This window comes from Equus przewalskii, chromosome 21 (assembly GCF_037783145.1).
Source record: "Equus przewalskii isolate Varuska chromosome 21, EquPr2, whole genome shotgun sequence".
In the NCBI taxonomy this organism is placed as follows: Eukaryota; Metazoa; Chordata; class Mammalia; order Perissodactyla; family Equidae; genus Equus; species Equus przewalskii.
Window position 1 is genome coordinate 24383176 of NC_091851.1, and position 23298 is coordinate 24406473.

A 23298-nucleotide genomic window follows, 5' to 3' on the forward strand; every position below is an offset into this window, starting at 1 on the left:
ACACAGAAATTTTGGTCATTTGCTTTTTGGTTTACTAAATTTAATCGGGGTAGGCAGTACGTTAGGAAAGGGGGCTACTTTAAAATAATAATAGGTTTTTGGGAAAACTACATGCAATTTGAATTAGTTCAATCCTCTGATTTTGCATTATTTTGTTGTTTGCCCTCTGTGTTTGTACAAATGGTTGTTCTAGTTTATTTATTGTGATAAATATCACAGGAGTTTGGGGTCCTAGACTTCTTGCGTCATCACTAAACAAATTAAGTGTTCTATTTTGGTTATTGGTCTAAATCACAATTGTAGTCAGGTTAAATTCCAGCTTAAAACTCTAAATCTAAATTCTTACTGGCTCCTGATAAATTGTCACAAAGTCACTACTCCTATCAGTGAAGAGTATCTGGTCCTGATATCCTTTACAAGTAAACAGTGCAGAAAAATGAAGGGGGAGATAATTGACTAAGATCTTTTGACTGCTGAGTGTTTAGCTGTGCAACCCAGTATTAAAGTAAAATCTTGAGTTTACAACATTTCAATTGTTAAAAAGGGAAATTAAACCAAGTAAATTTTAAAGATTTTATTGGCTTTATTCAGTGATTCATGAATCAGGCAACATCCCATCTAGCACATATAAAGGAGCTCCGAGGAGCTGTACAAAATGGAAGACTTGGGGCCGCCCATGGTGCAGCGGTTAAGTGCACAGTTCCGTTTCGGCGGCCTGGGGTTCACTGGTTTGGATCCCGGGTGCTGACATGGCACCACTCAGCAAGCCATGCTGTGGCAGGTGTCACACATATAAGGTAGAGGAAGATGGGCATGGATGTTAGCTCAGGGCCAGTCTTCCTCAGCAAAAAGAGGAGGATTGGGAGCAGTTAGCTCAGGGCTAATCTTCCTTCAAAAAAAAAAAAAGGAAGACTTTTCTAGGCAGAAGAGAGTGGGACAAGGAAGTTATATTAGCAAAAAGAGGATGTGGCAAGGTAACATTCCTTTAGGGGACACCAGGGGTCTATCAAGCACATTACCTCACTAGTGCTGACCAGGTTAATTCCTGATTGACTGGTTTGAGATTCCATTCCTGGGAGAGGCCAGAACTGTAATTAAGTAAAGTATTAAGGTTGGTGACATGGGGTTTAGCATAAGTGACTCCATTTTGGGCCTACTGTCTTGTTTTTAACAAAATTAAGTTATTTAATAATTTTGACATTTAAAGGAACAATTTCAGTATTTAGCTGTGTGGTCCTTTTATCATAAATAATTATGGAACTTAAGGCCATTTCTCTTGGGGAAATGTCCTTTTGCGTTTCTTCCTTTTTTCCTTTTCTTTCTTTTCCTTTCTTCCTCTTTTGGAATTTGGGGTTTACAAAGGTCCTAGAATCTGAAGATTCCTATCAGCCAGCATTTTACCTGACAGCTCCAGTGAAGACAAGTCTCCAGGTAGAGTGGTGTGATTACATTGAGAAACAATTAGGATTTATAGTTTTTGAAGAGTTTTTTGAGAGTTTTTTAATTTGCTCTTTCATTTAAGCAGTGGAGAAATGGAAGGTTAGAGGTAGAGAGGTCAGGAAAAGGGAGAGTTGAGATTTGAAATAGTCTTCTGACTCCAAATTAAATGTACTTTGGTTTGAAACTTGAAGCTAGTTAAAGTTGGGACTGATTATAAGCACAGTGTCGCTGTAGATGTTATTGTCTTGAGGTGTGGGCATGTGCTTTTAGTTTTTTTTTAACGCTCATGAAGAGTGGTTTTCCTTTAGTGGCCCGTCTGAAGAGAAATACGGTTCTTCTTTTATTCTGTCATGCTAGGCACTATGGAAAGAGTCGAATAGGAAAAGGAGTTTGCAGTCTAGTGTGAGAATAATTTTCTGTTTATCATGTTTAATGAGATAAGTTGTCCCATAGCATTCCTGGTGCTAATGCCGTGATGAAGCTGACAGTAAGCTTTTTTCCCCCCCAAATGGAAACTGTGTTGTCCTTCTGTTGCCCCAAGAAAAGAAGCATGGCAAATAGCCATGTGTTCTTTGTTTGCCCAAATAACAGTTATGGTAGAGATTCTTCAGCAGGGCTGGGCCTGAGGTGAGGCAAATGAGGCATACTTAGCACGAAAACTTTGAGCACTTACTTCAATACTAGCCCTGCTGTTCAGTAATGTCTAAAGTAGGTGGAGAATGGCAGACGTGGTGTAATGGATCTAGAAATGTTTTCCATCTTTATTTTGGAGAGTGAATAAAAATAAAGTGTTTCCCTTCTTTCCCGTGAAGGGAACCATCTCTGACGCCTAATCTTTTAAAAGTGTGTTTTGTGGAGGGGCAGGAGAACTGGTGATTTGTCTTGGGAATTTTGTTGTTGTTGTTTTTAAAGATTTTATTTTTCCTTTTTCTCCCAAAGCCCTCCCGTACATAGTTGTGTATTAGTTGTGGGTCCTTCTAGTTGTGGCATGTGGGATGCCGCCTCAGCATGGCTTGATGAGCGGTGCCATGTCCATCCCCAGGATTCGAACTGGCGAAACCCTGGGCCGCCAAAGCAGAGCACATGAACTTAACCGCTCGGCTTGGCCACGGGGCCAGCCCCCTAGGAATTTTATTGTTTTTTGAAGTCAACTTCAAACACTTTAGTACAGATTTTTGTAGGTCCTTCAATGTTTTTTGGTTTGTTTCTTTTTAATGCGCCACTATTCTGTTTTCTCATATTTTGCATACTCTTAACTGGACAAGTGAAAATAGTGGCTGAGTTTGAAGATAGACGTTAGAGGATATTCTATACTCCATATTTTCCTTTTCTTTTGAGGGTGATTGCTTATGCCCTTTAACTGCATTCTGCAGTCTCATTCTCCCGTCGTTTTAATCATGTCTGTATGCTGATGACTCCCAAATTTGTATCTTTAAATTGTATTTGTCCTTTGAACTCCAAAATCCTTTCATCTCACTACCTAATGAACATTCCCATATATGTCAAACTTGTTGGTTGTATTCTTCAAATATGCTATAACCATACTAATTTTTCAGTCTTATCACTTTCTAAGAAAGATGTGTTAAAATCTTCCACTGTGATTGTGTGTTTTTCATTCCTCTTTGCAGTTCTGTCAAAATTTTGTTTTTAAACTTGTATTGTTGGGTGCATGCTTTGTTCAAGTTAATTATATTTTCCTATTGAATCACTCCTTTATTATGTAGATAATGACTTTTTTTGGTCTCCAACAGTGCTTTTTGAATTAAAGTCTATTTTCTCTAATATTAATATTGCTAATCCTTTTGCCTTTTTTCATCATTTTTTCTTAACCTTTCAGTCTGTTATGGTTTACATGTGAGTCTTACAAATATCAAATGCTTGGACTTTGTTTGTTTGAATTCAATCTAAAAATGTTCTTTTACTTGGTAGTTTGTATCTATCTATATTCAGTGGGTTGTTACCATATTTGGACTTGTTGGTATCATTTTAGGTTTCTAAAATTTTCATTTCAGTTTCTTTCTTTCCTCTTTTCCTTAGAGATTAAAAAATGTTTTCTGTATTTCTTTTTGTTTGGATGTTTAATTTCAATTATTTTGATGGTTATTCTTAAAATTTTAATCTGTATACTTAAAGTCCAAAACTTTAATTCACATATTTATTTATTTATTTTTTAAGTACAGAGATCTTAGAATACTTCAAATTCAGCAACTTCTTTTCTTAATATATTACTGCTGTCTAGGATTTTATTTCTACTTTGTTGTTGTTGTTGTTTGGGGTTTGTTTGTTTTTTGTAAGAAAGATTGGCCCTGAGCTACATCTGTTGCCAATCTTCCTCTTTTTACTTGAGGAAGATTGTCCCTGAGCTGACATCTGTGCCAGTCTTTCTCTATTTTGTATGTGGGACACTGCCGCAGCATGGCTTGATGAGTGGTATGTAGGTCTGTGCCTGGGATTGGAACCCATGAACTCTGGGCCACTAAAGCGGTGTGTGCAAAGTTAACCACTACGCTACCGGGCTGGCCCCTCAACTTTGTGTTTTATACTTACCATAGTCAAAATAATAATTGCCATTATTATTTTTACAACCAATATTAGGTTTACCAATATACTTATCAAATTATCTTCTCATATTACATCTTTGTCACAGTTTTTCCTTCTAGGTTAATTTTAGAATAAGGTCTGTAGATTAGATAGTGGCATGGTATTAATGTTAATTATTTTGGTAATCTTACTGTGGTGATATAAGTGAATATGCTAGTTCTTAGCAATTGCAAACTAAAATATTTAAGGGTAGGGGAATACGATGTCTCCAGCTTTCCTGTCAAGTGGTTTAGACAAAAAAGTATGTAGGGATGTAAATGAATTTATGGGTAGATAGATAGATAATGATAAAAAGAAATTGGTCAGTTAATTGGTGAATTTTGGTGAATGATACCAAGGGAGTTCTTTGTACTGTTCTTGCAAGTTTGAGATTTTTTAAAAAAAATGTTAAGTTGAGATAAGAGAAATAGAATACTAAGCAATAGATATCCATTAACAAAAAAAGAGAGTATGATAGTAAATGGTCAGTTTAGGGCTGTCTAAAGAAGTAAACTTAGCTGTGGTCTGAATAATAAGGAAGTAGCCGAGTAGGTATCAGATGGAAGAATATTCCAGACAGAGAAAAGCAGTGTAGAGGTCCTATGGTGGGAATCAGCTTGATATTTTGAGTGAATAGAAAAATGCTAGTGTAGTTAGAATGTAACAGATGAAGAGAAGAGGATAGAGAGGGAAGTTGGAGAGGTAGAGACAGCTCTTGGAGAGCTCTATAAACCAGGGTGAGGAATTGGGGTTTTATTCTGAGAGTGGTGGGTCACCATTCAAGGGTTATCAGTGGGATAGTAACGTGATCTGATTTATGTTTTATAAAGTTCACGCTTCCTGTAGTATAGAGAAAGAATTGTTTGGGAGCATGGCTGAAAGCAGCAAGAACAGAAGTAAAAAATTGTAAGTTTGGACTAGGTGCGGTGGAAGTTAGTGTAACTTTGTTCATGGCAGTGGAAGATGGAAGTGATTTGGTATGTTTTAAAGGTAGGTTGAGTTTTCTAAACTTGCTGATGGATTGTATGTTAAGAGAGGAAGGGTGCTTTCAAATAATTGTCAAATCTGCCCTCGCTGGTATTTGTCCATTCATTTAAATATTTATTAGGCACCCACTATGTACCAAGCACTGTTATAGTCATTGAAGTTACGTCAGTGAATAAAGCAAAACCCCTGCCCTTGTGGAGATTAAATTCCTCTGGAAGAAACAAATAGTAAAGATGATAAATAAGTAGTACAGTTGTGTGCTGTATAATGACATTTTGGTCAATGACGGACCACATATATGGTGGTGGTCCCCCATAAGATTAGTACTGGATAGCCTAGGTATGTAGTAGGCTATACCATTTAGGTTTGTGTAAGTGCACTCTATGATGTTCACACAATGATGAAATTGCCTAACTACTCATTTCTCAGAACATGTCCCCATTGTTAAGTGACGTGTGACTGCATGTGGTAGCCTAAATATACATGTTTTATATATATTTAAAATGGTTGATATATACATTCCAACAATGAGAAGTGCTAAGGAGAAATGGGAAGAGTTTAAGAACATCCAAGTTCAGTTGAGGAACAGGTGATGATTTTGAGAACACAAAGAGATGATGGATGTAAAACGTTCCGCACTTTTGTGGCACGTTGTGCCTCTGACCTTTTGAGTACGTACTCTGATTGAGATTGAGGAGGACAGTTCCTTGTGGGACGCAGTCTTGACTACCTGTGATGTTGCATGCATCTTTTTGAGCATAGGCAGAAAATCACCAAATGAGTGGCCAAAGACTTGGAGTGAGTGAGGTTTTAAGAAGTATGGGTCTTGGGGCCGGCCCGGTGGCACAGCAGTTAAGTTCGCACGTTCCTCTTCTTGGCGGCCCGGGGTTCACCGGTTCAGATCCCCATTGTGGACATGACACCGTTTGGCAAAAGCCATGCTGTGGTAGGCGTCCCACGTATAAAATAGAGGAAGATAGGCATGGATGTTAGCTCAGGGCCAGTCTTCCTCAGCAAAAAGAGGAAGACCGGCAGTAGTTAGCTCAGGGCTAATCTGCCTCAAAAAAAAGAAAAAAAAAAGTATGGGTCTTGGTAAGGCAATAGAAAGGTGCATGTGAAACATTCATATATAGTAGGGGACTAATTTAATAACACAAAGATACTCTCTTCCTTAAAAACAATTTGTACAGTCTTTGTACTTTAACTTTCTTAATATCCAAAGGGTTTTGTGGTGGCGTACGGTAAAAAAACATTAAAAAGACAGCTCTTAATACTGACAGAAGAGCAAGAGCCAAGGAATTGGAGAAGGATTCTAAGTGGAATGAAGCTGTTGCCTCTCAGCCCTTCACTAACCTAGCTAAGTTAACACAAAAAGGAAAAACCCTGGGTTTTTACCTTGGTCTCATCATCTGGTTAGAGAACACATACCTAGGAGAGGCTTTTATTCTTTCATAGTGAATCAGAATAGGTGTCCTGTGAAGAGATGATACCCAGGTCAGTTCTTCGTGTATGAATAAAAGTTAGCCTGGAGAAGATGGAGAGAAGAGACCCAGTCAAGTATGAGGTCAAAAGTGGAGGATAATAAGACTAGAGAAGTAGTCAGTGTCTAGGTTATACAGCATTCTATGTTTTTTTCAGGACCGTAGACTATCCTGTAGGCAATAGGATTAAGACTCTCAGAGTTGGTTTTTTTTTTTTCCTTCTTCCAAGATTAGCACTTGAGCTAACATCTGTTGCCAATTTTCTTCTTTTTTTTTCTTTCTCCCCAAAGCTCCCAAGTACATAGTTGTAGGCCCTTCTGGCTCTGCTATGTGGGATGCCACCTCAGCATGGCTTGATGAGCGGTGCTAGGTCCATGCCCAGGGTCCAAACCAGCGAATCCCTGGGCCATCAAAGCTGAGCGCACAAATTTAACCACTCAGCCCCGGGGCCAGCCCCCGGACTCTTAAAGTTATTTTGCTTTTACACTTTTTTGACTGAGGAAGATTCACCCTGAGCTAACATCTTTTGCCAATCTTCCTCTTTTTGCCTGAGGAAGATTTGCCCTGAGCTAACATCTGTGCTGGCCTTCCCCTGTTTCGTATGTGGGTCACCCACCACAGCCACAGCATGGCCATTGATGAGTAGTGTAGGTCCTTGCCCGAGAACCAAACACCTAGGCTGCCAAAACTAGGGCACAGGGCGGGCCCTAGTTTTTTTGTTTTTAAAGCAGGAAAGTATGAGTTGGTTGGCATTTTTGATGATGGAGGCTTCTGGGCAAAAGATGAGTTTCATGAGAGCAATCTTAGAGTCAGGGAGACCATTTTGAGATGATTTCTGTACTCTAGGCAAGAGACGGCAGAGGTCTGGATTTTGTCTATTATAGGTGGAATAGAGAGGGCCAGAGGATTTGAACCTCTGTGTGTGTGTGTGAGATGCAAAGTAATGATTAGTTTTAAAATACAGATGAAAATGAAAAGACTGAACTGATTAGTTTTGTTTTAATCTGGCCTATAAGTGTTTTTGTGGTTTCAAAGGGAAGTTTCAAAAGGATGAATAAGCTTGGGTACTATATGTATTTTATTAGACATTTGGGGATGGCAAAATAATTTTTAAAATATTTCTAACAACTTTATTTTTGTTTTTATCTGCAGGATGAAAAAGTAAATTCTGGGGTTCTTTTTGATTAAATTAGTATACCATATGGTGTTTACACAGGCTGACTGCTATGCAAGGTGGCTGTGTTATTTTTCTCTTTCAGGATATGATTCTTTACCTGATGCCAATGTTCTGAAACATTTATTTTCTAGTCAACAGTATGTGAAGCAGTTATTCTAGTCATTGTATTTTTTCTTGATGCCTCAATTGATGTCACCATTTGTGTAGTGTTTAACCCTACTTTTCTGTTAGTTTAATATTTAAAAAAATTAAACCTTCATTTCAAGTTTATATAGTGCTTTCCAACCTTTTCACATCATAGCACACAAAGAAATTGATAAGTTCTGACTGGCCATCCCATGCTGAGGAAATCATTATCTCAGTATACTCATAATCATTCACATCTCTCCAGTGTTACTTGGCACACAGCTTGGGAAGTTCTGCCTTAATAGGAAAGATATAGAAGCTTTTCTATACTGCATTTGAATTATTAGTTAACTAGAATTAGGAAAGAGTTACACTTAGTCTATGTATCACATATTCTAGGTAGGTGCTATGTTTAATAGTGAGGAATTTGAGGAACTCACATGGGCTACTGGACAGAGACGGGCACGGAAACAAATTTCGGGTAGTACAATATGACAGATGACATTGTACAGCTGTTTATAAGAGGCTGTGAGAGTGCAGATATGGGAGAGTTTAATTCTGTCAAGGTGCAATTGAGGAGTATCTGGGTGGGCCAATGAAGAGGTGAGGTTCGCGTTGGATTTTAAGGTAGGAGTTTCCGAGGTGCCTGAGATGGGGAAGGCGGGCCAGTTTAGGGAGAGGGCACAGCCTGTTTTATAGGCTTTATGCCTGCTTCATTTCTGTTGCAGATCTTTTAATATATAAGTAGATATTGGAACTTAGAAGTTTGCTCTGATGGCAGACATGGTTATTTGCCTTGCCAAAGTGCCCATCTACCTTCCATTTATGTTGTTTGGATTCACTTCCCACTATATTATAGCTTTCTATTTGCATTGTGCTTTTAATTTTAAAAGCTTTTTATCCTCATTCATAATAGCTCCCCAGGGAAAGGAAATAAAACCCAGGTGATAGTATTTTCATTTTTATGGAGGAGAAAACTGAGTCAGCATCATCATATCAGCAGTTTTTTCCAGGGTTGGTCATTAAGAGGCAAGAATATAGAATCTTGAAGAGAAATTTCTATGATGACTGTCAGTTCCCAGATAAGGTCTTTTTCCTTTGCTTGATTACAGAGGGTGCTGTCCAACAGGAAGAACCTGTCTCAGTCCTCTGGGCACAGCCATAGTGCTGACTGATGAGGCAGTGACGAGGAGGAGAGCCAGCAAGGCAGACAGCACGGTTGCTGATCACAGAGCTAACAGCCCGACATCTGCAAGCTGCAGTTGTAGCCTTTTGCTGTAGCATATTCATATTTCTGCTCACACTTGTGAGGGTCACAGGGTTTGGAGGAAGAGTTCAAGTTAAACCATTCCAAACTTATAGTGTACTCCATCTCTAAGAGGACTTATGTTCTATATTGGGTGAAGTTATCCATGAGATCCCATAGTTGGTACATTTCCCAGTTCGCTTATTGCCATGTTTATTCCATCTTCCCTAAACTAATTTTAGTTTAATGCCAAAATAAGATTGAGCTGTCTTAACAGATGAATTGAATAGGTGCTAATTATGTCACTGAAATGTTTGCCAAAGAGATTTTATTTTCTATCTGGTTTTGATCTATGTGTCTTTCAGCTTCTCTTGGAAAACAAGGTGGAAGGTTATGTTTTAGAGTGTCCTTGTTAAAATAGTCATTTCAATGAGCAGTGCTTGCTCTTGACCCTTTATATTTGTGATTGTATGTGGTATTTATCCATTTTTCTAAAGGTACCTGGATTATTGGAAACAGTGAAGGAAAGAACTTTTTGGATTGTTAACTTTGAGGAGCTATCCTGGGAAGAAAAGGATGATCTTGGTGTGGAGCCAACATTTTGAAAATCATGGTTTATGTTTTCTTATTCCTCCAGCCTGTTCATTTGACAGAGTGGGCCTGCTTTGTCCGAAACCTCTCTGTCAATTGAGGACATAAATGGGTTCCCATATAACAGCTTATACATTTACCTTCACATATTTGTGTAGAAAGACAGGAACTATAGAAGAATATGAAGTCTCTTTGCACTATGATCAATGTTTATTTCTTTTCTCTTATTAAACTTTTGGTCACAATGTGCAAAATCATTGAGTCCTATAATAATTCGCTCTTTCAGCTTCATTCAATTTAGATTTCTTTTGCTATAGTGATGGGCTCTGGAGTCCAGCAGAGCTGTCACCTCTTTTTAGCTATATGACCTTGGGCATAATTTAATTTACCTGAGCCTTTGTTTCTGGTTGAGTAAAGTGGTAATGATGATGGTAACTCCCATTGTCTTGGAGGTGTTGTGTAAATAAAATATTTATACAGTGCTTAGCACCAGTCTTTGCACATAATAAATAAATAAATGTTATCATTTACAAATGAATAAATAGAAATGGAGAGTAATAGTAGCTATTATTATTGTAGTTGCTTCCTGACTTATTTATCCTTCCCAACAACAAAGTCTTGCCCCGCTGAAATCTTGAATAAATTGGAAACCTGCTTCATTATCAGTATGGATTTAAAAAAAAGTGGCTAGCGTTTGCGGGCATCTGAAAGAAGGTCTTTTTTTTTTTTTTTTAAAGATTTTTTTTTTTTTTTTTTTTATTATTTCCTTTTTCTCCCCAAAGCCCCCCCAGTACATAGTTGTATATTCTTCGTTGTGGGTTCTTCTAGTTGTGGCATGTGGGACGCTGCCTCAGCGTGGTCTGATGAGCAGTGCCATGTCCGCGCCCAGGATTCGAACCAACGAAACACTGGGCCGCCTGCAGCGGAGTGCGCGAACTTAACCACTCGGCCACGGGGCCAGCCCCTGAAAGAAGGTCTTTTAAATCAACTTTCCTTTCTTATCAATTGGTCACTTTTTAGTCATTATTAGAATAAATGGTTGCATAATACAAATAACATCAAAATATCACAAGTTAATATAAGAATAATACAAACAGTTACAGAAACAACAACATAAGACCAAAAGTAAATTGGCCTCTCCTCCCACCCCTCTTTTTTTCTTTACAGCCGACTACTTTGGTGTTTGTACACTTAATTCACATTTTTCCACATCTCTATAAATTTTGTAATGTTTTCTAAGGCAATTTATGTGATTGAATTTACTTTCAATGAATATTAGTTTCCTCGAGAGTAATAGTTTTTTTTAAATAGATCCCAGCAAAATGATAAAGAATTGAGAAGTCAAGGCTGTGAACAATAGAGAATTGAGGCCAAAGTTGAATATGGAAATAAGATAAACAATTCCCATTTATTTGTAAAAAGAACCATAATCAGGGGAATTTTATTAAATGAACTGCTACTTGCCCCCATTTGCTACTCTACTACTTTCCCTTCGAACTTTTAGCGCTTTCTCCATGTTACAGATTGTGGACTTGCTATATTCTGCAGTCTCCCACAACGCTGGCACCGCAGTCCTCTGCTTGCAGTGCCTACAGCCATCATCCAGAGGGGCCAGACACATGGCATTGTAGTGTATTTCCAGATGTCATTCTCTCCATTTGGATGACTTGGAGCTTAAGAAGGATATTTGCTCTTGAAAAGGAGAAGAATTGTTACTTTGGCATAAGGCCCACCCTGGCACCATTCCCACATCTGTTATTGATTGGAACTGAATGCTGGTCAGTCAGGATGCAAGAGTGCTGGTCTGATTATCAAGCTCACCCTTCAGGATGAAATACTGCAGGAAATTTGAAGTATGGCATAAACTGACTTCAGAGAAGATATGAAAGAAGACCCTTTCATAGCTGTTGTACAGAGACCTGATGTACAGAGATAGCCTGAGTAGGTTTCCACATGTCAAGAAGATATCATAACATCTATAGGCAGAAACTGCCCTTAGAGGGGGCAGTGGAATAGGTGGTGAAATCCTTTCATGCTGATTTTAAAAATATACATAACTAACAAAATGCACAGATAAATGTGTTCAGTCCAGTGAGTTTTTATAGTTGTCTGCTCTTGTGTAACCATCATCTTAAAATTTAGAACACTTAAATTTACCAGAAAATTCTTACCTCTGCAATCAGTGTCTCATTTCTCCTCCTGTATTTCCATTTCATGTAAATGGAACCATACAGTGTGTATTCCTTTGTGTCTGGCTTTTGTGTTTTGAGTTTCATACATGTAATTCCTTTAATCAGTGGCTTGTTCCTTTTTGATATTACAGTATTCTGTTGGATGGATGTACCTCCTTTTGTCCATTCACCTGTTGGTGGACATTTGGTTTGTTTCCAGTTTTTGACTATTATGAATAAGGCTGCTATAAACATTCCTGTAGTTTTTGTGAACATGTTTTAATTTCTCTTGGGGTGGAATTATTCAGTCATTGGGTAGATGTATGTTTAATTTTATGGGAAACTGCTAAACAGTTCTCCAGCAGTCTAGAGTGGCTGTGCCATTTTAGACTCCTACCAGCAATGTATGGGAGTTCCATATCCTCCTTAACATTTAGTCAATCTCTCTTACTTTAGCTGTTTTAGTGAGTGTGTGATGGTAACTCATTGTGATTTTAATGTGCATTTCTTTGATGATTAATGCTATTGACCAACTGTATGTATTGGACATTGCTATAGCTGAATAATCTCTTTTCAAATCTCATTTTCAAAAATTAGGTTATTTATGTTTTTGTTGTTGATGTGTCAGAGTTCTATATACATTCTAGATATGAGTCCTTTGTTAGATATGTAAGGTGTGAATAATTTTTCTTATCTATGGCCCATCTTGTTCATTTTCTTAATGATGTCTTTTGAAGAGCAGAAAACCTTAATTTTCATAAAGTCTAATTTATTACTTTATAAAAATTCTATGGTTTGTGCTTTTTTGTGACCTAAGAATTCTTTGCTTACTATAAGATTATGAAGATGTTATATTCTCTTGTTCTTTTTCTAGAGACTTTTTGATTCTGGGTGTTAGTCTACAATCTATCTTGAATTTATTTTTGTTGATCGAGTGACATAGGACTGAGATTAACTTTTTTTCACTTGGATATTCAGTTCCAGCAATATTTGTTGAAAAGACTTTTCTTTCTCTGTTGGTTTGGCACCTTTACTAAAAATCACTTGCCATTGAGTAGTTTGTGCTCTAACTTTGTTCTTTTTTAAGATTGTTTAACTATTGTATATCCTTAACATTATCATAAAAACTTCTTGTTGTCTATCCCTGTCTTTTTTTTTGTTGTGAATTCCTAAAACTGTTAGAAAATGTACATTTTATGTAGTTCCAGTGCAAACTTGAAGAATAATATTACCTCACAGTATAATTTCTCTTTTGTATTAAAAATAAAGTGTATATATGTAAGGAAAGGTGTGGAGCAAAATACTTTAAAATGGAAGAATGCTTTGGGTTATCCCCCCTTAGAAGCAAAGCCAACGTTTACCTTATTTTTATTTGAATTTAAAGCAAAGTTCTGGTTCTAGTTTCACATCTTGATTGTTTTTTAACCCAATAGTCCTGTTATTAGGAACACGTGATCATTCTGTATAACCCACTAAGAAATACCTAAGAGTTGACTTTATTTATGAAACAAATAAGAATCAAGTATGTACTATGTTCTGGCCACTGGACTTGGCACTGGGAATACAGCAGTGATCCAGACAGACATGGCTCCAACTCTCAAGGGTCTTACTATATGTGAGGTAGAAAACCAAAATGAACAAATTATGCATTTGGGGCCTTGTGATGTGACCAGAAGTTTTTTGATGTTCTTCATTATTCAGCTGCTGATAGAAGCATCAGAAATAAGAAGCATCAAAAATATCACCCAGGAATGTGATGTTTCTTACCATTTGGGTAAAACTCATTTGCGGCATACAGATAATGTTGCTATTTTTTGGTTTTGTTTTTTAATGGCAATGTGTCCTGAAGCTATACTATACAGCATGAACATTGGAATCAGTGAGTATGTATGCCTGTGACTTTCTTTGTCAGTTATGTAATTTCTAAGTATTACCTTCTGAAACTTTCCTTGCGAAGCCTTGTTTTATACCTGTGATAGATATTGTAACTCAGGTTCTTTGTTTTTGTTTTTTGTTTTGTTTTAATCCAGAGGAACCAGAGGTGTTAGCCTATGTTTTAAAACTCACATTTGGTAGTGGTACAAACAGCTGTCACACTGAATAATTGTCAAGTCATTATGAGAGTTTCTGTCTCTCATTAATCTGTAGGTATAAATCTGGGTCTTAACCACATGTGATTGGTAAAAATTAGTTCTTGGGAGAGTTTATGCTGTGTAGACCATCTGTTCCCTGTTCTCAAACACAGAGTGAAAAGTTAGTCTTAAAATTTGCTAGCCAGTGAACTAAAATGTATGTTAGGATGGTAGGCTGAGTGACATCTCTAGAGGAGACACTTGTAACTTGGGCTCTGTATGTAGACACCGCTGGACTCGGTTGCAGAAGCATTAGTGTATTTGGATATACTCTTCATTTGGTGGGCAGGAGTCTTTGTTTTTAGCTGATTCTCAATGGTGACCATGAACCAAAACAGGATCTTAGATGATTATATAATATGACTTGACTGTTTTTATAGGATACAGCTAAGTCTTCTCTTTTTTGTGTGTCCCCACTCCCAGTCTACTTGATACCCTGTCTTTTAACTCTTACCACCCAGCTATACCATGAGCTTCTTGCGGGTTGGAAGTGCAGCTTCCTCTTTGTATTCCAAGCACTTAGTGCAGTGCTCAGTCATGTTAGCCTTTCAGTGATGATTGATAAAATGAATCATTGTGGCAACTTCTTGCTTTAGGAATGACAGCGTTATCTTTTCTTAAAAGCAACTTCTTTTTTCCACATTCCCTTCCACCTTTTGCCTATAAATGTAAATACTTCTTACATGCTATTTCCACGAATATGTTATATTCTGCTCTTACTTTTACATTATATCAAGGCCTTTTCTCTATTGTTATGTATTTATCTGTCACTGTTTCAATGGAGAAATAGACCCAGAATATACATTGTTTTTGTCACTACCATTATTTATATTAGATTGTGTTGCCATCTACCAATCCTTTATATAAGAATATTATTGTACTAATTTGAGAAATCACTTGTTTCAGTTTAAGTCATTACTATAAAGTTGTTCTAGCCACATGATAATGGGTCATTTCCCAGGGCCACGGACTGAGCCCTTGTCTGGGTCTCATTTTCTTTGAACAGACTGACTATAGGCTTTCTAGTTTAAAGTTATTCAACTAATTGTGAACCTTATTTGGTGAGATGTAATTATTTTTATGAACCAATAATTTGAATATAATGTTTGATGAGGTTTTAGGGTGTTTCTTCTCTGTTTCTTAGTTGAGTATGTTTATATGAAAAGTCAATATTTTATATTAAGTAAATCATATTTAGTAAATCTTTTAATCTCCTTGTTTCTATAAAGGATAAAATTGCGTACAATTGGGAATGAATTATTTGTTAAATTTAAATAATAAATCATAGAGGAATGTTGGTTGAGTATATTTAAGTCCTGAGTTACCTTGTTTGGGTTTAGGTGATGACTAAGTCTCTACCAGCAATGCATTTAGAAACCATTTTATCAGATGTATTCTTTCTGCAGGGAGCTTTACTGTAGTATGCATTCATTTTCAGTACTTTCACTCCCAGAGGACAACTGTCTCAAAATGCTGGAAGCACTTTCCTGTACCCTCTCTTGTGTCAATCATACTATGCGTTTAGTTGTGGACTTGCTGTTTTCCCTTCTTGATTGCATATTCTCATGTTTGTAATTAGACATTTTTAGACTAGAAGATATCTTCCTCAGCCCAGTAGGTAAACTCTAGCCAGCTTCGTGGTAGGAACAGTAGAGGTAGTAACAACAATAGTAGTAGATGATGATGAAGATGATGATGATGTTGATGTTGGTATGTTTAGTAAAATGGTTTATCGTTTAGAACAGGATTATTAACTTCATTTCCTGATGACGAAACAGTTTGCCGAGAGAGGCAGACTTAATTGCTTATTTTACATAGATAGTGAACCACTGCTTTAGGTGTGCTTATTTGTTTAAGCATTTACTGTGTACCCAAAACTGATAGCCTTTAAACTGACGGTGAGGTTTTGACAGGTTAACTGACATGCCTTTAGTCATACAATCCAGTTACTGAGATTGTAACCTATCCAGTCGGTCTAAATTAAGAGTCTTTTTCCTGTCTGTTGCTGAGGTGGAGAAGGACTGGGGTCGGGCTTCCGACTTTCCAATCTTGGTTTTTCTGTTATGCTTCCTATTTTAAATAATCTGCCCCATTGTTCTCTGACCCTAATTGCTTTTCAAAATTAACGGTTTCAAAAATGAGGTCGCTGTAACTGGATCATACTGCCATACTGCTTGTGTATGAAGAAAGACTTAACATGTTAGGAATGCTTGGCAGCACAGTGGGTGTCTTATAATTCTTCAGTAGACAAGAAAATTTAGTGAGAGAGCAAATGAAAATATTTCATAAGCAATGTTCCAAAGGATTCAAAGAACTTGATATTTATCTGTTATCTCCACTCTGTCCTGAATTTCATTTTCGTGTTCCTTTCCATACTGTGACCATATGTATCTATTTTTGATAAATAATCGTAATCATACCACATATATAATTTTGTAGGAGGCTTCGCCCCACAGAGTTTTGTATTGTATACATTTCCCCAAGTGTTGAATGATCTTCATAATTATATAAATATATGTTGGTGAGGAACATTAGCCCCGAGCTAACATCCACTGCCAGTCCTCCTTTTAAAAGCTGAGGAAGATTGGGCCTGAGCTAACATCTGTTCCCACCTTCCTCTATCATATATGTGGGACACCTGTCACAGCACGGCTTGATGAACAGTGCATAGGTCTGCACTTGGGATCTGAACCAGTGAACCCGGGGCCGCCAAAGCAGAGTGCGCAAACTTAACCACTATGCCACTGGGCTGGCCCCCATGATTTTAGTTCTAATGCCTTCACAGTTTGCATTGACATGCAGTTCTACTATTTAATTAACCATTCCTCTGTGGTATAAATTGCTTTTTCCCTTGGGTTATTTTCTTAAGGACAAATTCGCAGGAGTGAAGTCACACAGTCAAATGGTATGAACATTTTTCTGGCAGAGAAATCATTTTTTAATCCCACTAATTGAATGTTGGTCGTTCAAAATACATTTATTTCTGTGCTTTTCTTCCTAGTACATTAGTAATCGGATACTGTAACTAATGGAAGGTAGCAAGCATATAGATAATCTAGGAAGCCTTAGAGTTTGCACTGTAACTACATCATTGTTTTCTCTCAAAATTCACCGTCCTATTTTTGTTATGCTTTGACAGAGTGATAGAGGGCTGGCTGAGGAAATGTGGAGAAATTGATATTAAAACCTTGGCCATGGTAAATTGAAAGTTAACTTTGGGAGAAAAGCTTAACAATAGAGGAAAAGCGTGATTACTCTTTATGGTTGGCTATTGAAATATAAATTTAATACTTTTGTTCGTCTTTGCATAGCAGTCTCTATTTGATCATTTGCCACACTCCCCTAAAAAGGTGGTAGCTATGGTATTTTACAGTGTGCAAAAGGGCTGCAAGTATATGCTCATGTAATCCTATTAACACTGCAATTAATTATTATCATAATTATCCCTTATTTTAGAGATGAGTAAACTGTAGTTCTGTTGATGTTGATTCTTTATCCAAAACAATGGAACCTACTCATCCTGTCTTTCTCTGATGGTTTTAAGCAGAGACTGGATTCATGGAAGCCATTTGTATTCTATAGCAAATTCTTGCATTGGATATGAGTTGAAAATCTTAAGATCCTTTGGCCAGCCCTGGTGGCCTAGTGGTTAAGTTTAGTGTGCTCCACATCAGTGGCCTGAGTTTGGTTCCCGGGCATGGACCTACACCACTCATCTGTCACTGACCATACATTGGTGGCGTCTCACATTCAGAAAGAGGAGGATTGGCAGCAGATGTTAGCTCAAGGGAAATCTTCCTCAGGGGGGGAAAAAAATCTTAAGATCCTTCATAGTCAAGAGTTTCTAAATAATCAGAAGTACTTTTTGGTTAGAACTGAAGGGCCAAAGGGATTTATAATTGGGAAGTAAAGATAGAATGCAGCTCTGAATCAGGAAAAGGTCCTGTGATCCCACAGACGTAGGTATTTTGACTCTTAATTTTTCTTTTTCTCAGAAGGTTCATAATTAGAGCACAGAAATTCCGGGTTGTCCTAGTTTGAAAGCTCTGAACTTGATTGCTAGCTTTCTAAAAGTATATAGGAGAGTCTCCTAGCATTGTCTCTACCTAAATCTAAACTTTACTACTTAAACGTAATACTCTGCCTCTGTTGATTGAAATTAGTTTTAATTACATTCCCTTAAGTGGACCTGTATGGAAAAACATCTTGGATGGTTCCAAGACCAAAAGTTGAATCATTTTTCTTGTATTTCATTTTAACTTGTTATGTCTGGGCTGTTTTGGCATTTAAAGCCATTAATCTTAACTCACGATTTCTGTCCCAAGGCAAATGAGAGGCAGATGCTCACATCTGGACCATTTGTTCCAAACATTGTTTCATTCACATGGTTTAAATTGCATTAGAAATTTTTGATAGTGATGAAGTCAAGAATTTAGAGTGAATCATTGGGTCTTCCTACTAAAAGGGGAAGATTGAAACTTCCCATTCAGTAGACTCAACTATTATTTGTTGTTGATATTTTAATTTAAAATATGCACTGTTAGTCTGTGTTTTTGCTTTGCTCAAATGTTATTTAAAATGATGAACTTAGAGGAGAAAAAGTGAACTTTTTGAATCATTTTCTGTAATTAGTATACAAAGTTAGGTACAAATAAATATATTTTAACCTAAGAAGTACCATTGTCATTCAACTCGAGATATTTCTTTCTTTCTCCTTCATTTCTGGCCTGTTTGAAAGATTTAAACTGCATTATTTTTTTCTGTAATTGTTGGTTTATTTTAAAGACTAATACTGTATTTAAGAGTAATACAGCATAATCCAGCAACGTAATCCCATAATGCAGGAATGGTTCAACATTGAGGAGCTGAAAGAAGGGAAAAAAGAACATTTCTATAAATAGACCCCTTCCCCTCATCAACAAGCTTTTATGTTTTTGTGTGTATTTTTATTTTGGGGAGGAAGATTGGTCCTGAGCTAACATGTGTTGGCAGTCTTCCTCTTTTCTTTTTTCCCTCAAACCCTAGTACATGGTTGTATATCCTAGCTGTAAGTCATTCGAGTTCTTCTATGTGAGATGCTGCCACAGCATGGCCCAATGAGTGCTGCACAAGTCTGTGCCCAGGATCGGAACCAGTGAACCCTGGGCAGCTGAAGTCAAGTGTGTGAACCCAACCACTTGGCCACGGGGCAGCCTCAAAAAGCTTTTGATTAAACTGAAGACGTATTTCTTTCTTTCTTTTTTTTTTTTTGAGGAAGACTAACCCTGAGCTAACTATTGCCAATCCTCCTCTTTTTGCTGAGGAAGACTGGCCCTGAGCTAACATCCATGCCCATCTTCCTCTGCTTTACACGTGGGACGCCCACCACAGCATGGCTTTTGCCAAGTGATGCCATGTCCGCACCCGGGATCCGAACCGGCGAACCCCGGGCCGCCAAGAAGCAGAACGTGCGAACTTAACCGCTGTGCCACTGGGCTGGCCCCTGAAGACTTATTTCTACGAAAAATAAGTATAAAGTAAGTTTGTGGTAGATGGAAACTTCAAGGGTATAAATGCAAAATGTATCACTTAAACTAGAGCTGAAACTTAAAGATGGTGAAGAACAACAGAGGACAGCTTGGGACTGTGGGAGCCGCACAAATGAATGAATCTAACATAGAGCTTCAGGGTTGGAGGTGAAAGGAGGAGTGCAAGGAGGCTGAGGAGACACCACCCCTGGTCTTTATCTGTTGTGGGAATTTTTATCTTTTCTTCAAATATTTGACAGTGGTAAGACCCAGTAGACAGAACTATTAGCAATTAGTGACCATTGCCAAGAACCACTTTCAGTTATCCAGCAATGGTGTGTGCTCTCTTTGCAGTAAGGCAAACCCCTAAGTGCCCAGAGTTCCCTAACAGAAGCTGGGTGTCAGCCAGGGAGGTGGTCCAGGGGCTTCCCATCTTGGGAGAGCTTGATCTTTGGTCCCTGATACTCCTGAGTCTGTAGTTCTCTTTTTGTGGTTATCCACCCCAAGGAAGAAACTCTTGGGCTGGCCAGCCATTCTTCAGACTGGGAGAACATATGAACCAGTTTTTCAAATATTAAGGGACATGGAACCAAGTGGAATCCTAACATTGGCAGGCTCTTTTTAACGTTTTAAGAATAAATATGAACAGGAAAGAAAAATATTTGTACTTCCGAGTTAACTGAGCATGGCAATGTTATTTAGAAAAAAAATTTTAAGTCATTATCAACTTGGTGGTTACCCTACTAATATTTGAAAGATGGGGCTGGGCACATATGCTTTTGCATTGAACATTTTTACTCAATATAATATAATTAAAATAGCAAAAGTTAACATCCTTTTAAAATATAATATTTTTCACTATGAAAGACTAACAGCTGTGTGTATATGGGGGAGGATGGATCTAGATAAATATAGCATCTTTGGGATAGAAAGGCCTATGGAGAGAGTTATGAACAAAAGGTTTGATGTCTACATTAGTCTGTGATATTCCCCAGCAATTTAAAAACATAGATATTCAGCTTCTTTATAGTTAACACAAATAATTGCTTCATAATTTATGTAACATTATACTGCCTTTATTATATGCATGATGATGCTTTTTTTGAGGGTTTTCTTTTTAAGATTTTATTTTTTCCTTTTTCTCCCCAAAGCCCCCTGGTACATAGCTGTGTATTTTTTAGTTGTGGGTCCTTCTAGTTGTGGCACGTGGGATGCCGCCTCAGCATGGTCTGAGGAGCGGTGCCATGTCCACACCCAGGATCCGAACTATCGAAACTCTAGGCCACCGAAGCAGAGCACTCAAACTTAACCACTCGGCCACAAGGCCGGCCCCATGACTTTTTTTTTTTTTTAAGTGATACTGATGGGTTCTTATACCTCTATCTTCATATTTACTTTATCTCCCTAGTGTCAAGTAAATTTATATGTCTTTTTTTTTCCTGTTCATCAACGAACAGTTGTTATTAAACCACTGCTCTTGCTTGTAGTTTCTTAGGCAAATCTCTTTAATGATCAGCTTAATAGAAGATAACTGGCTTCTCATATCTGCTTCTGTGTTGTGAGCCTCCTCTGACCTCGTTCATCGTATAGTCACTGGAAAAAGCCACTGTACACTCATGAAAGAGTAAGAGTAAAGAAAACAGATAATGAAAATTGTTTTGACCCTGTGCTCACGTGTGTGCGTGCACACACACCCCCCCCCCCCCCCCGCCCCCAAAGGGTCTCTAGAATCCCCAGGGGTTCCCAGACCACACTTTGAGAGCTGCTGAGTAGATCGTTGCATTTAAGCCAAGGTGAAGAGTTTGAGCAATGGGAAGCCATTAGAGGAGTTTAAATTGACCTGGGACAAGATCTATTATTTGAGGTTTTTAAATCAGCACCTTGACTGCTATGTGGAGGATGGCTTGGAAAGGAAAGCAGAAGCAGAAAGAATAGTTAGGAGGCAGTTGCAGTAGTACAGGTGACAGATGACAGTGACTTGAGCTAAAGTAGAACAGTGGAGATGGATAAGTGATACATAGTAATATGTTTTAGACTTGCCCCGTCAGGATTTACTGATTTATTGTTTTAGAAGGTTCTGTGTTCCAGAGAAATTGTAGCACAGATGCATCAGTAGATGGGAGCAGAGAGACCTGGGTTTGAAGCTTAGGGAAGTCGTTAACTAGCTGTGTGAGAAACTTACATCATTTCTCCCTGTCTCCAGAAAAACGTGTAAGATATTTGACCAAGAAGACTGGAGTTAGCTTATTCTCTGCCAATCTCACTTCTTTTTTTTTTTTTTTTTTTTTAAAGATTGGCATGAGCTAACATCTGTTGCCAATCTTCTTTTCTTTTTCCTTTTTCTTCTTCTTCTCCCCGAAGCCCCCCAGTACGTAGTTGTATATCCTAGTTGTGCCTGCTTCTTCTTGTGCTGTGTGGGATGCTGCCTCAGCGTGGCTTGATGCGCCGTGCCATGTTTGCACCCAGGATCGGAACCAGTGAAACCCTGGGCCGCTGAAGCGGAGCGCAAACTAACCACTTAGCCACAGGCCCTACCCCAACACTCTCACTTCTGAGCTGACTTTAGCTGCATGTGTTTGGCCAGAACAGTAATGCTGCACAATGTTAAGAGGTTGAGAGATTTAGATTGTGGTGGGGGAAACCTCCATGGGAAGGCAAGATACTAATCAAATGTAATTTTAAGTCATTTCTGTTCATGTGAGGAATATCAACTTGGTGGAAATTTGAAACAGGTGGTGTGCAGTTGTAGTAGATAACTGTATTATTCCAAATAAACATTTGCTGGAGCTGGGAAGCAACAATCCATACTTCACTTTTCTTTATTTACATTATCAAGTCAGCTGTGTTGCTGTTGCTTGTAACTTGCTTTAAAGTTATCAACAGGGTTTTGATTTGGCAGGCAATTGTGCAACATATCTTTAAATATTAAAATTGTTAGCATTGGAGGAGATCCTGTAGTTACTTCAACATATAGTGACATAATGATGGTTAATACATTTCTGATGGATAGCTACCTAATAATATCTTACACTTGCATAGTGTAACAGAGCACTTTCTTAGTTGTTACTTTAGGGGCCTTTCAACACCTCCCTCCATGTTACAGATGAGGAAAGCAGAGTTCTGGAGTGACTTGTCCAAGGTCCCACAGCTGATAAATTGACAGAACAATCAGGATTCAACGTGACATCCTCAGTTTCATACCTAGTCTTCTTTCTTCTACAGTAACCTGCCTTTGACTCTTCTACGACAAAATCTCCAGCTGGTTTGGAATTTGGTGCATTTGTCAAACTGCCCTTTTCATCTTATCTTTTGCTGCAAACAAGCTTTTTCATATTTACTATATATTGTGTTTCAGCTAAGAGAATAGCTAGTTTCAGCTAGTCTTGAATTAGGGGAGGAAGGAAAACTTTATATTAACTCTCTTATCTGGCCTAAGGTACTTTACCCATTGTACTTGTCCCAGTTAAGTTCTGGAGTGAGATTTGTATGCAGTCTCTTAAATGCTTTTGTATCCTTTGCTACAAATAATATATTTATTCTGACCTTCTTTTTAATTGTAGTCTTGTTTGTTGACACCTTGACAAAAGCCAAAGTTTTAAAATAATTGACTTAAAAAGATATTTTCTTAATCATAGATCTAATCACTATAATAACCTAAACAGCTAGAATGTATTCCTACGTGAATATTTGTATATTTAATCTTGAAATTCACAGTGCCTACAGCCCAGCAGATTATACTCTTCATGTGGCTTCTATTTTTTTATCTTCCATGATGTCCCCAAATGAGAGTACTGTACCTAAAGAGCAGTCCTTGAACCTCTACTTTATACTCACTTCCTCTAAGATACCCAGGTTCAGGC

General features: G+C 37.9%; 1 protein-coding gene across 7 annotated transcripts in view; it reads left to right on the forward strand.

Annotated features, from left to right (window-relative positions):
- The window catches only part of CBFA2T2 (CBFA2/RUNX1 partner transcriptional co-repressor 2), a 138524-nt gene that overhangs the window by 61840 nt on the left and 53386 nt on the right, over positions 1 to 23298 (forward strand). For 2 of the 7 annotated variants that reach the window (XM_070588022.1, XM_070588019.1), the window contains exon 2: positions 19302 to 19447. The exons of the other annotated variants lie outside the window; for them this stretch is intronic. The gene's annotated coding sequence lies outside the window, so the exon portion shown is untranslated. The remainder of the gene's footprint in view (positions 1 to 19301; positions 19448 to 23298) is intronic. 7 annotated transcript variants of the gene reach the window in all.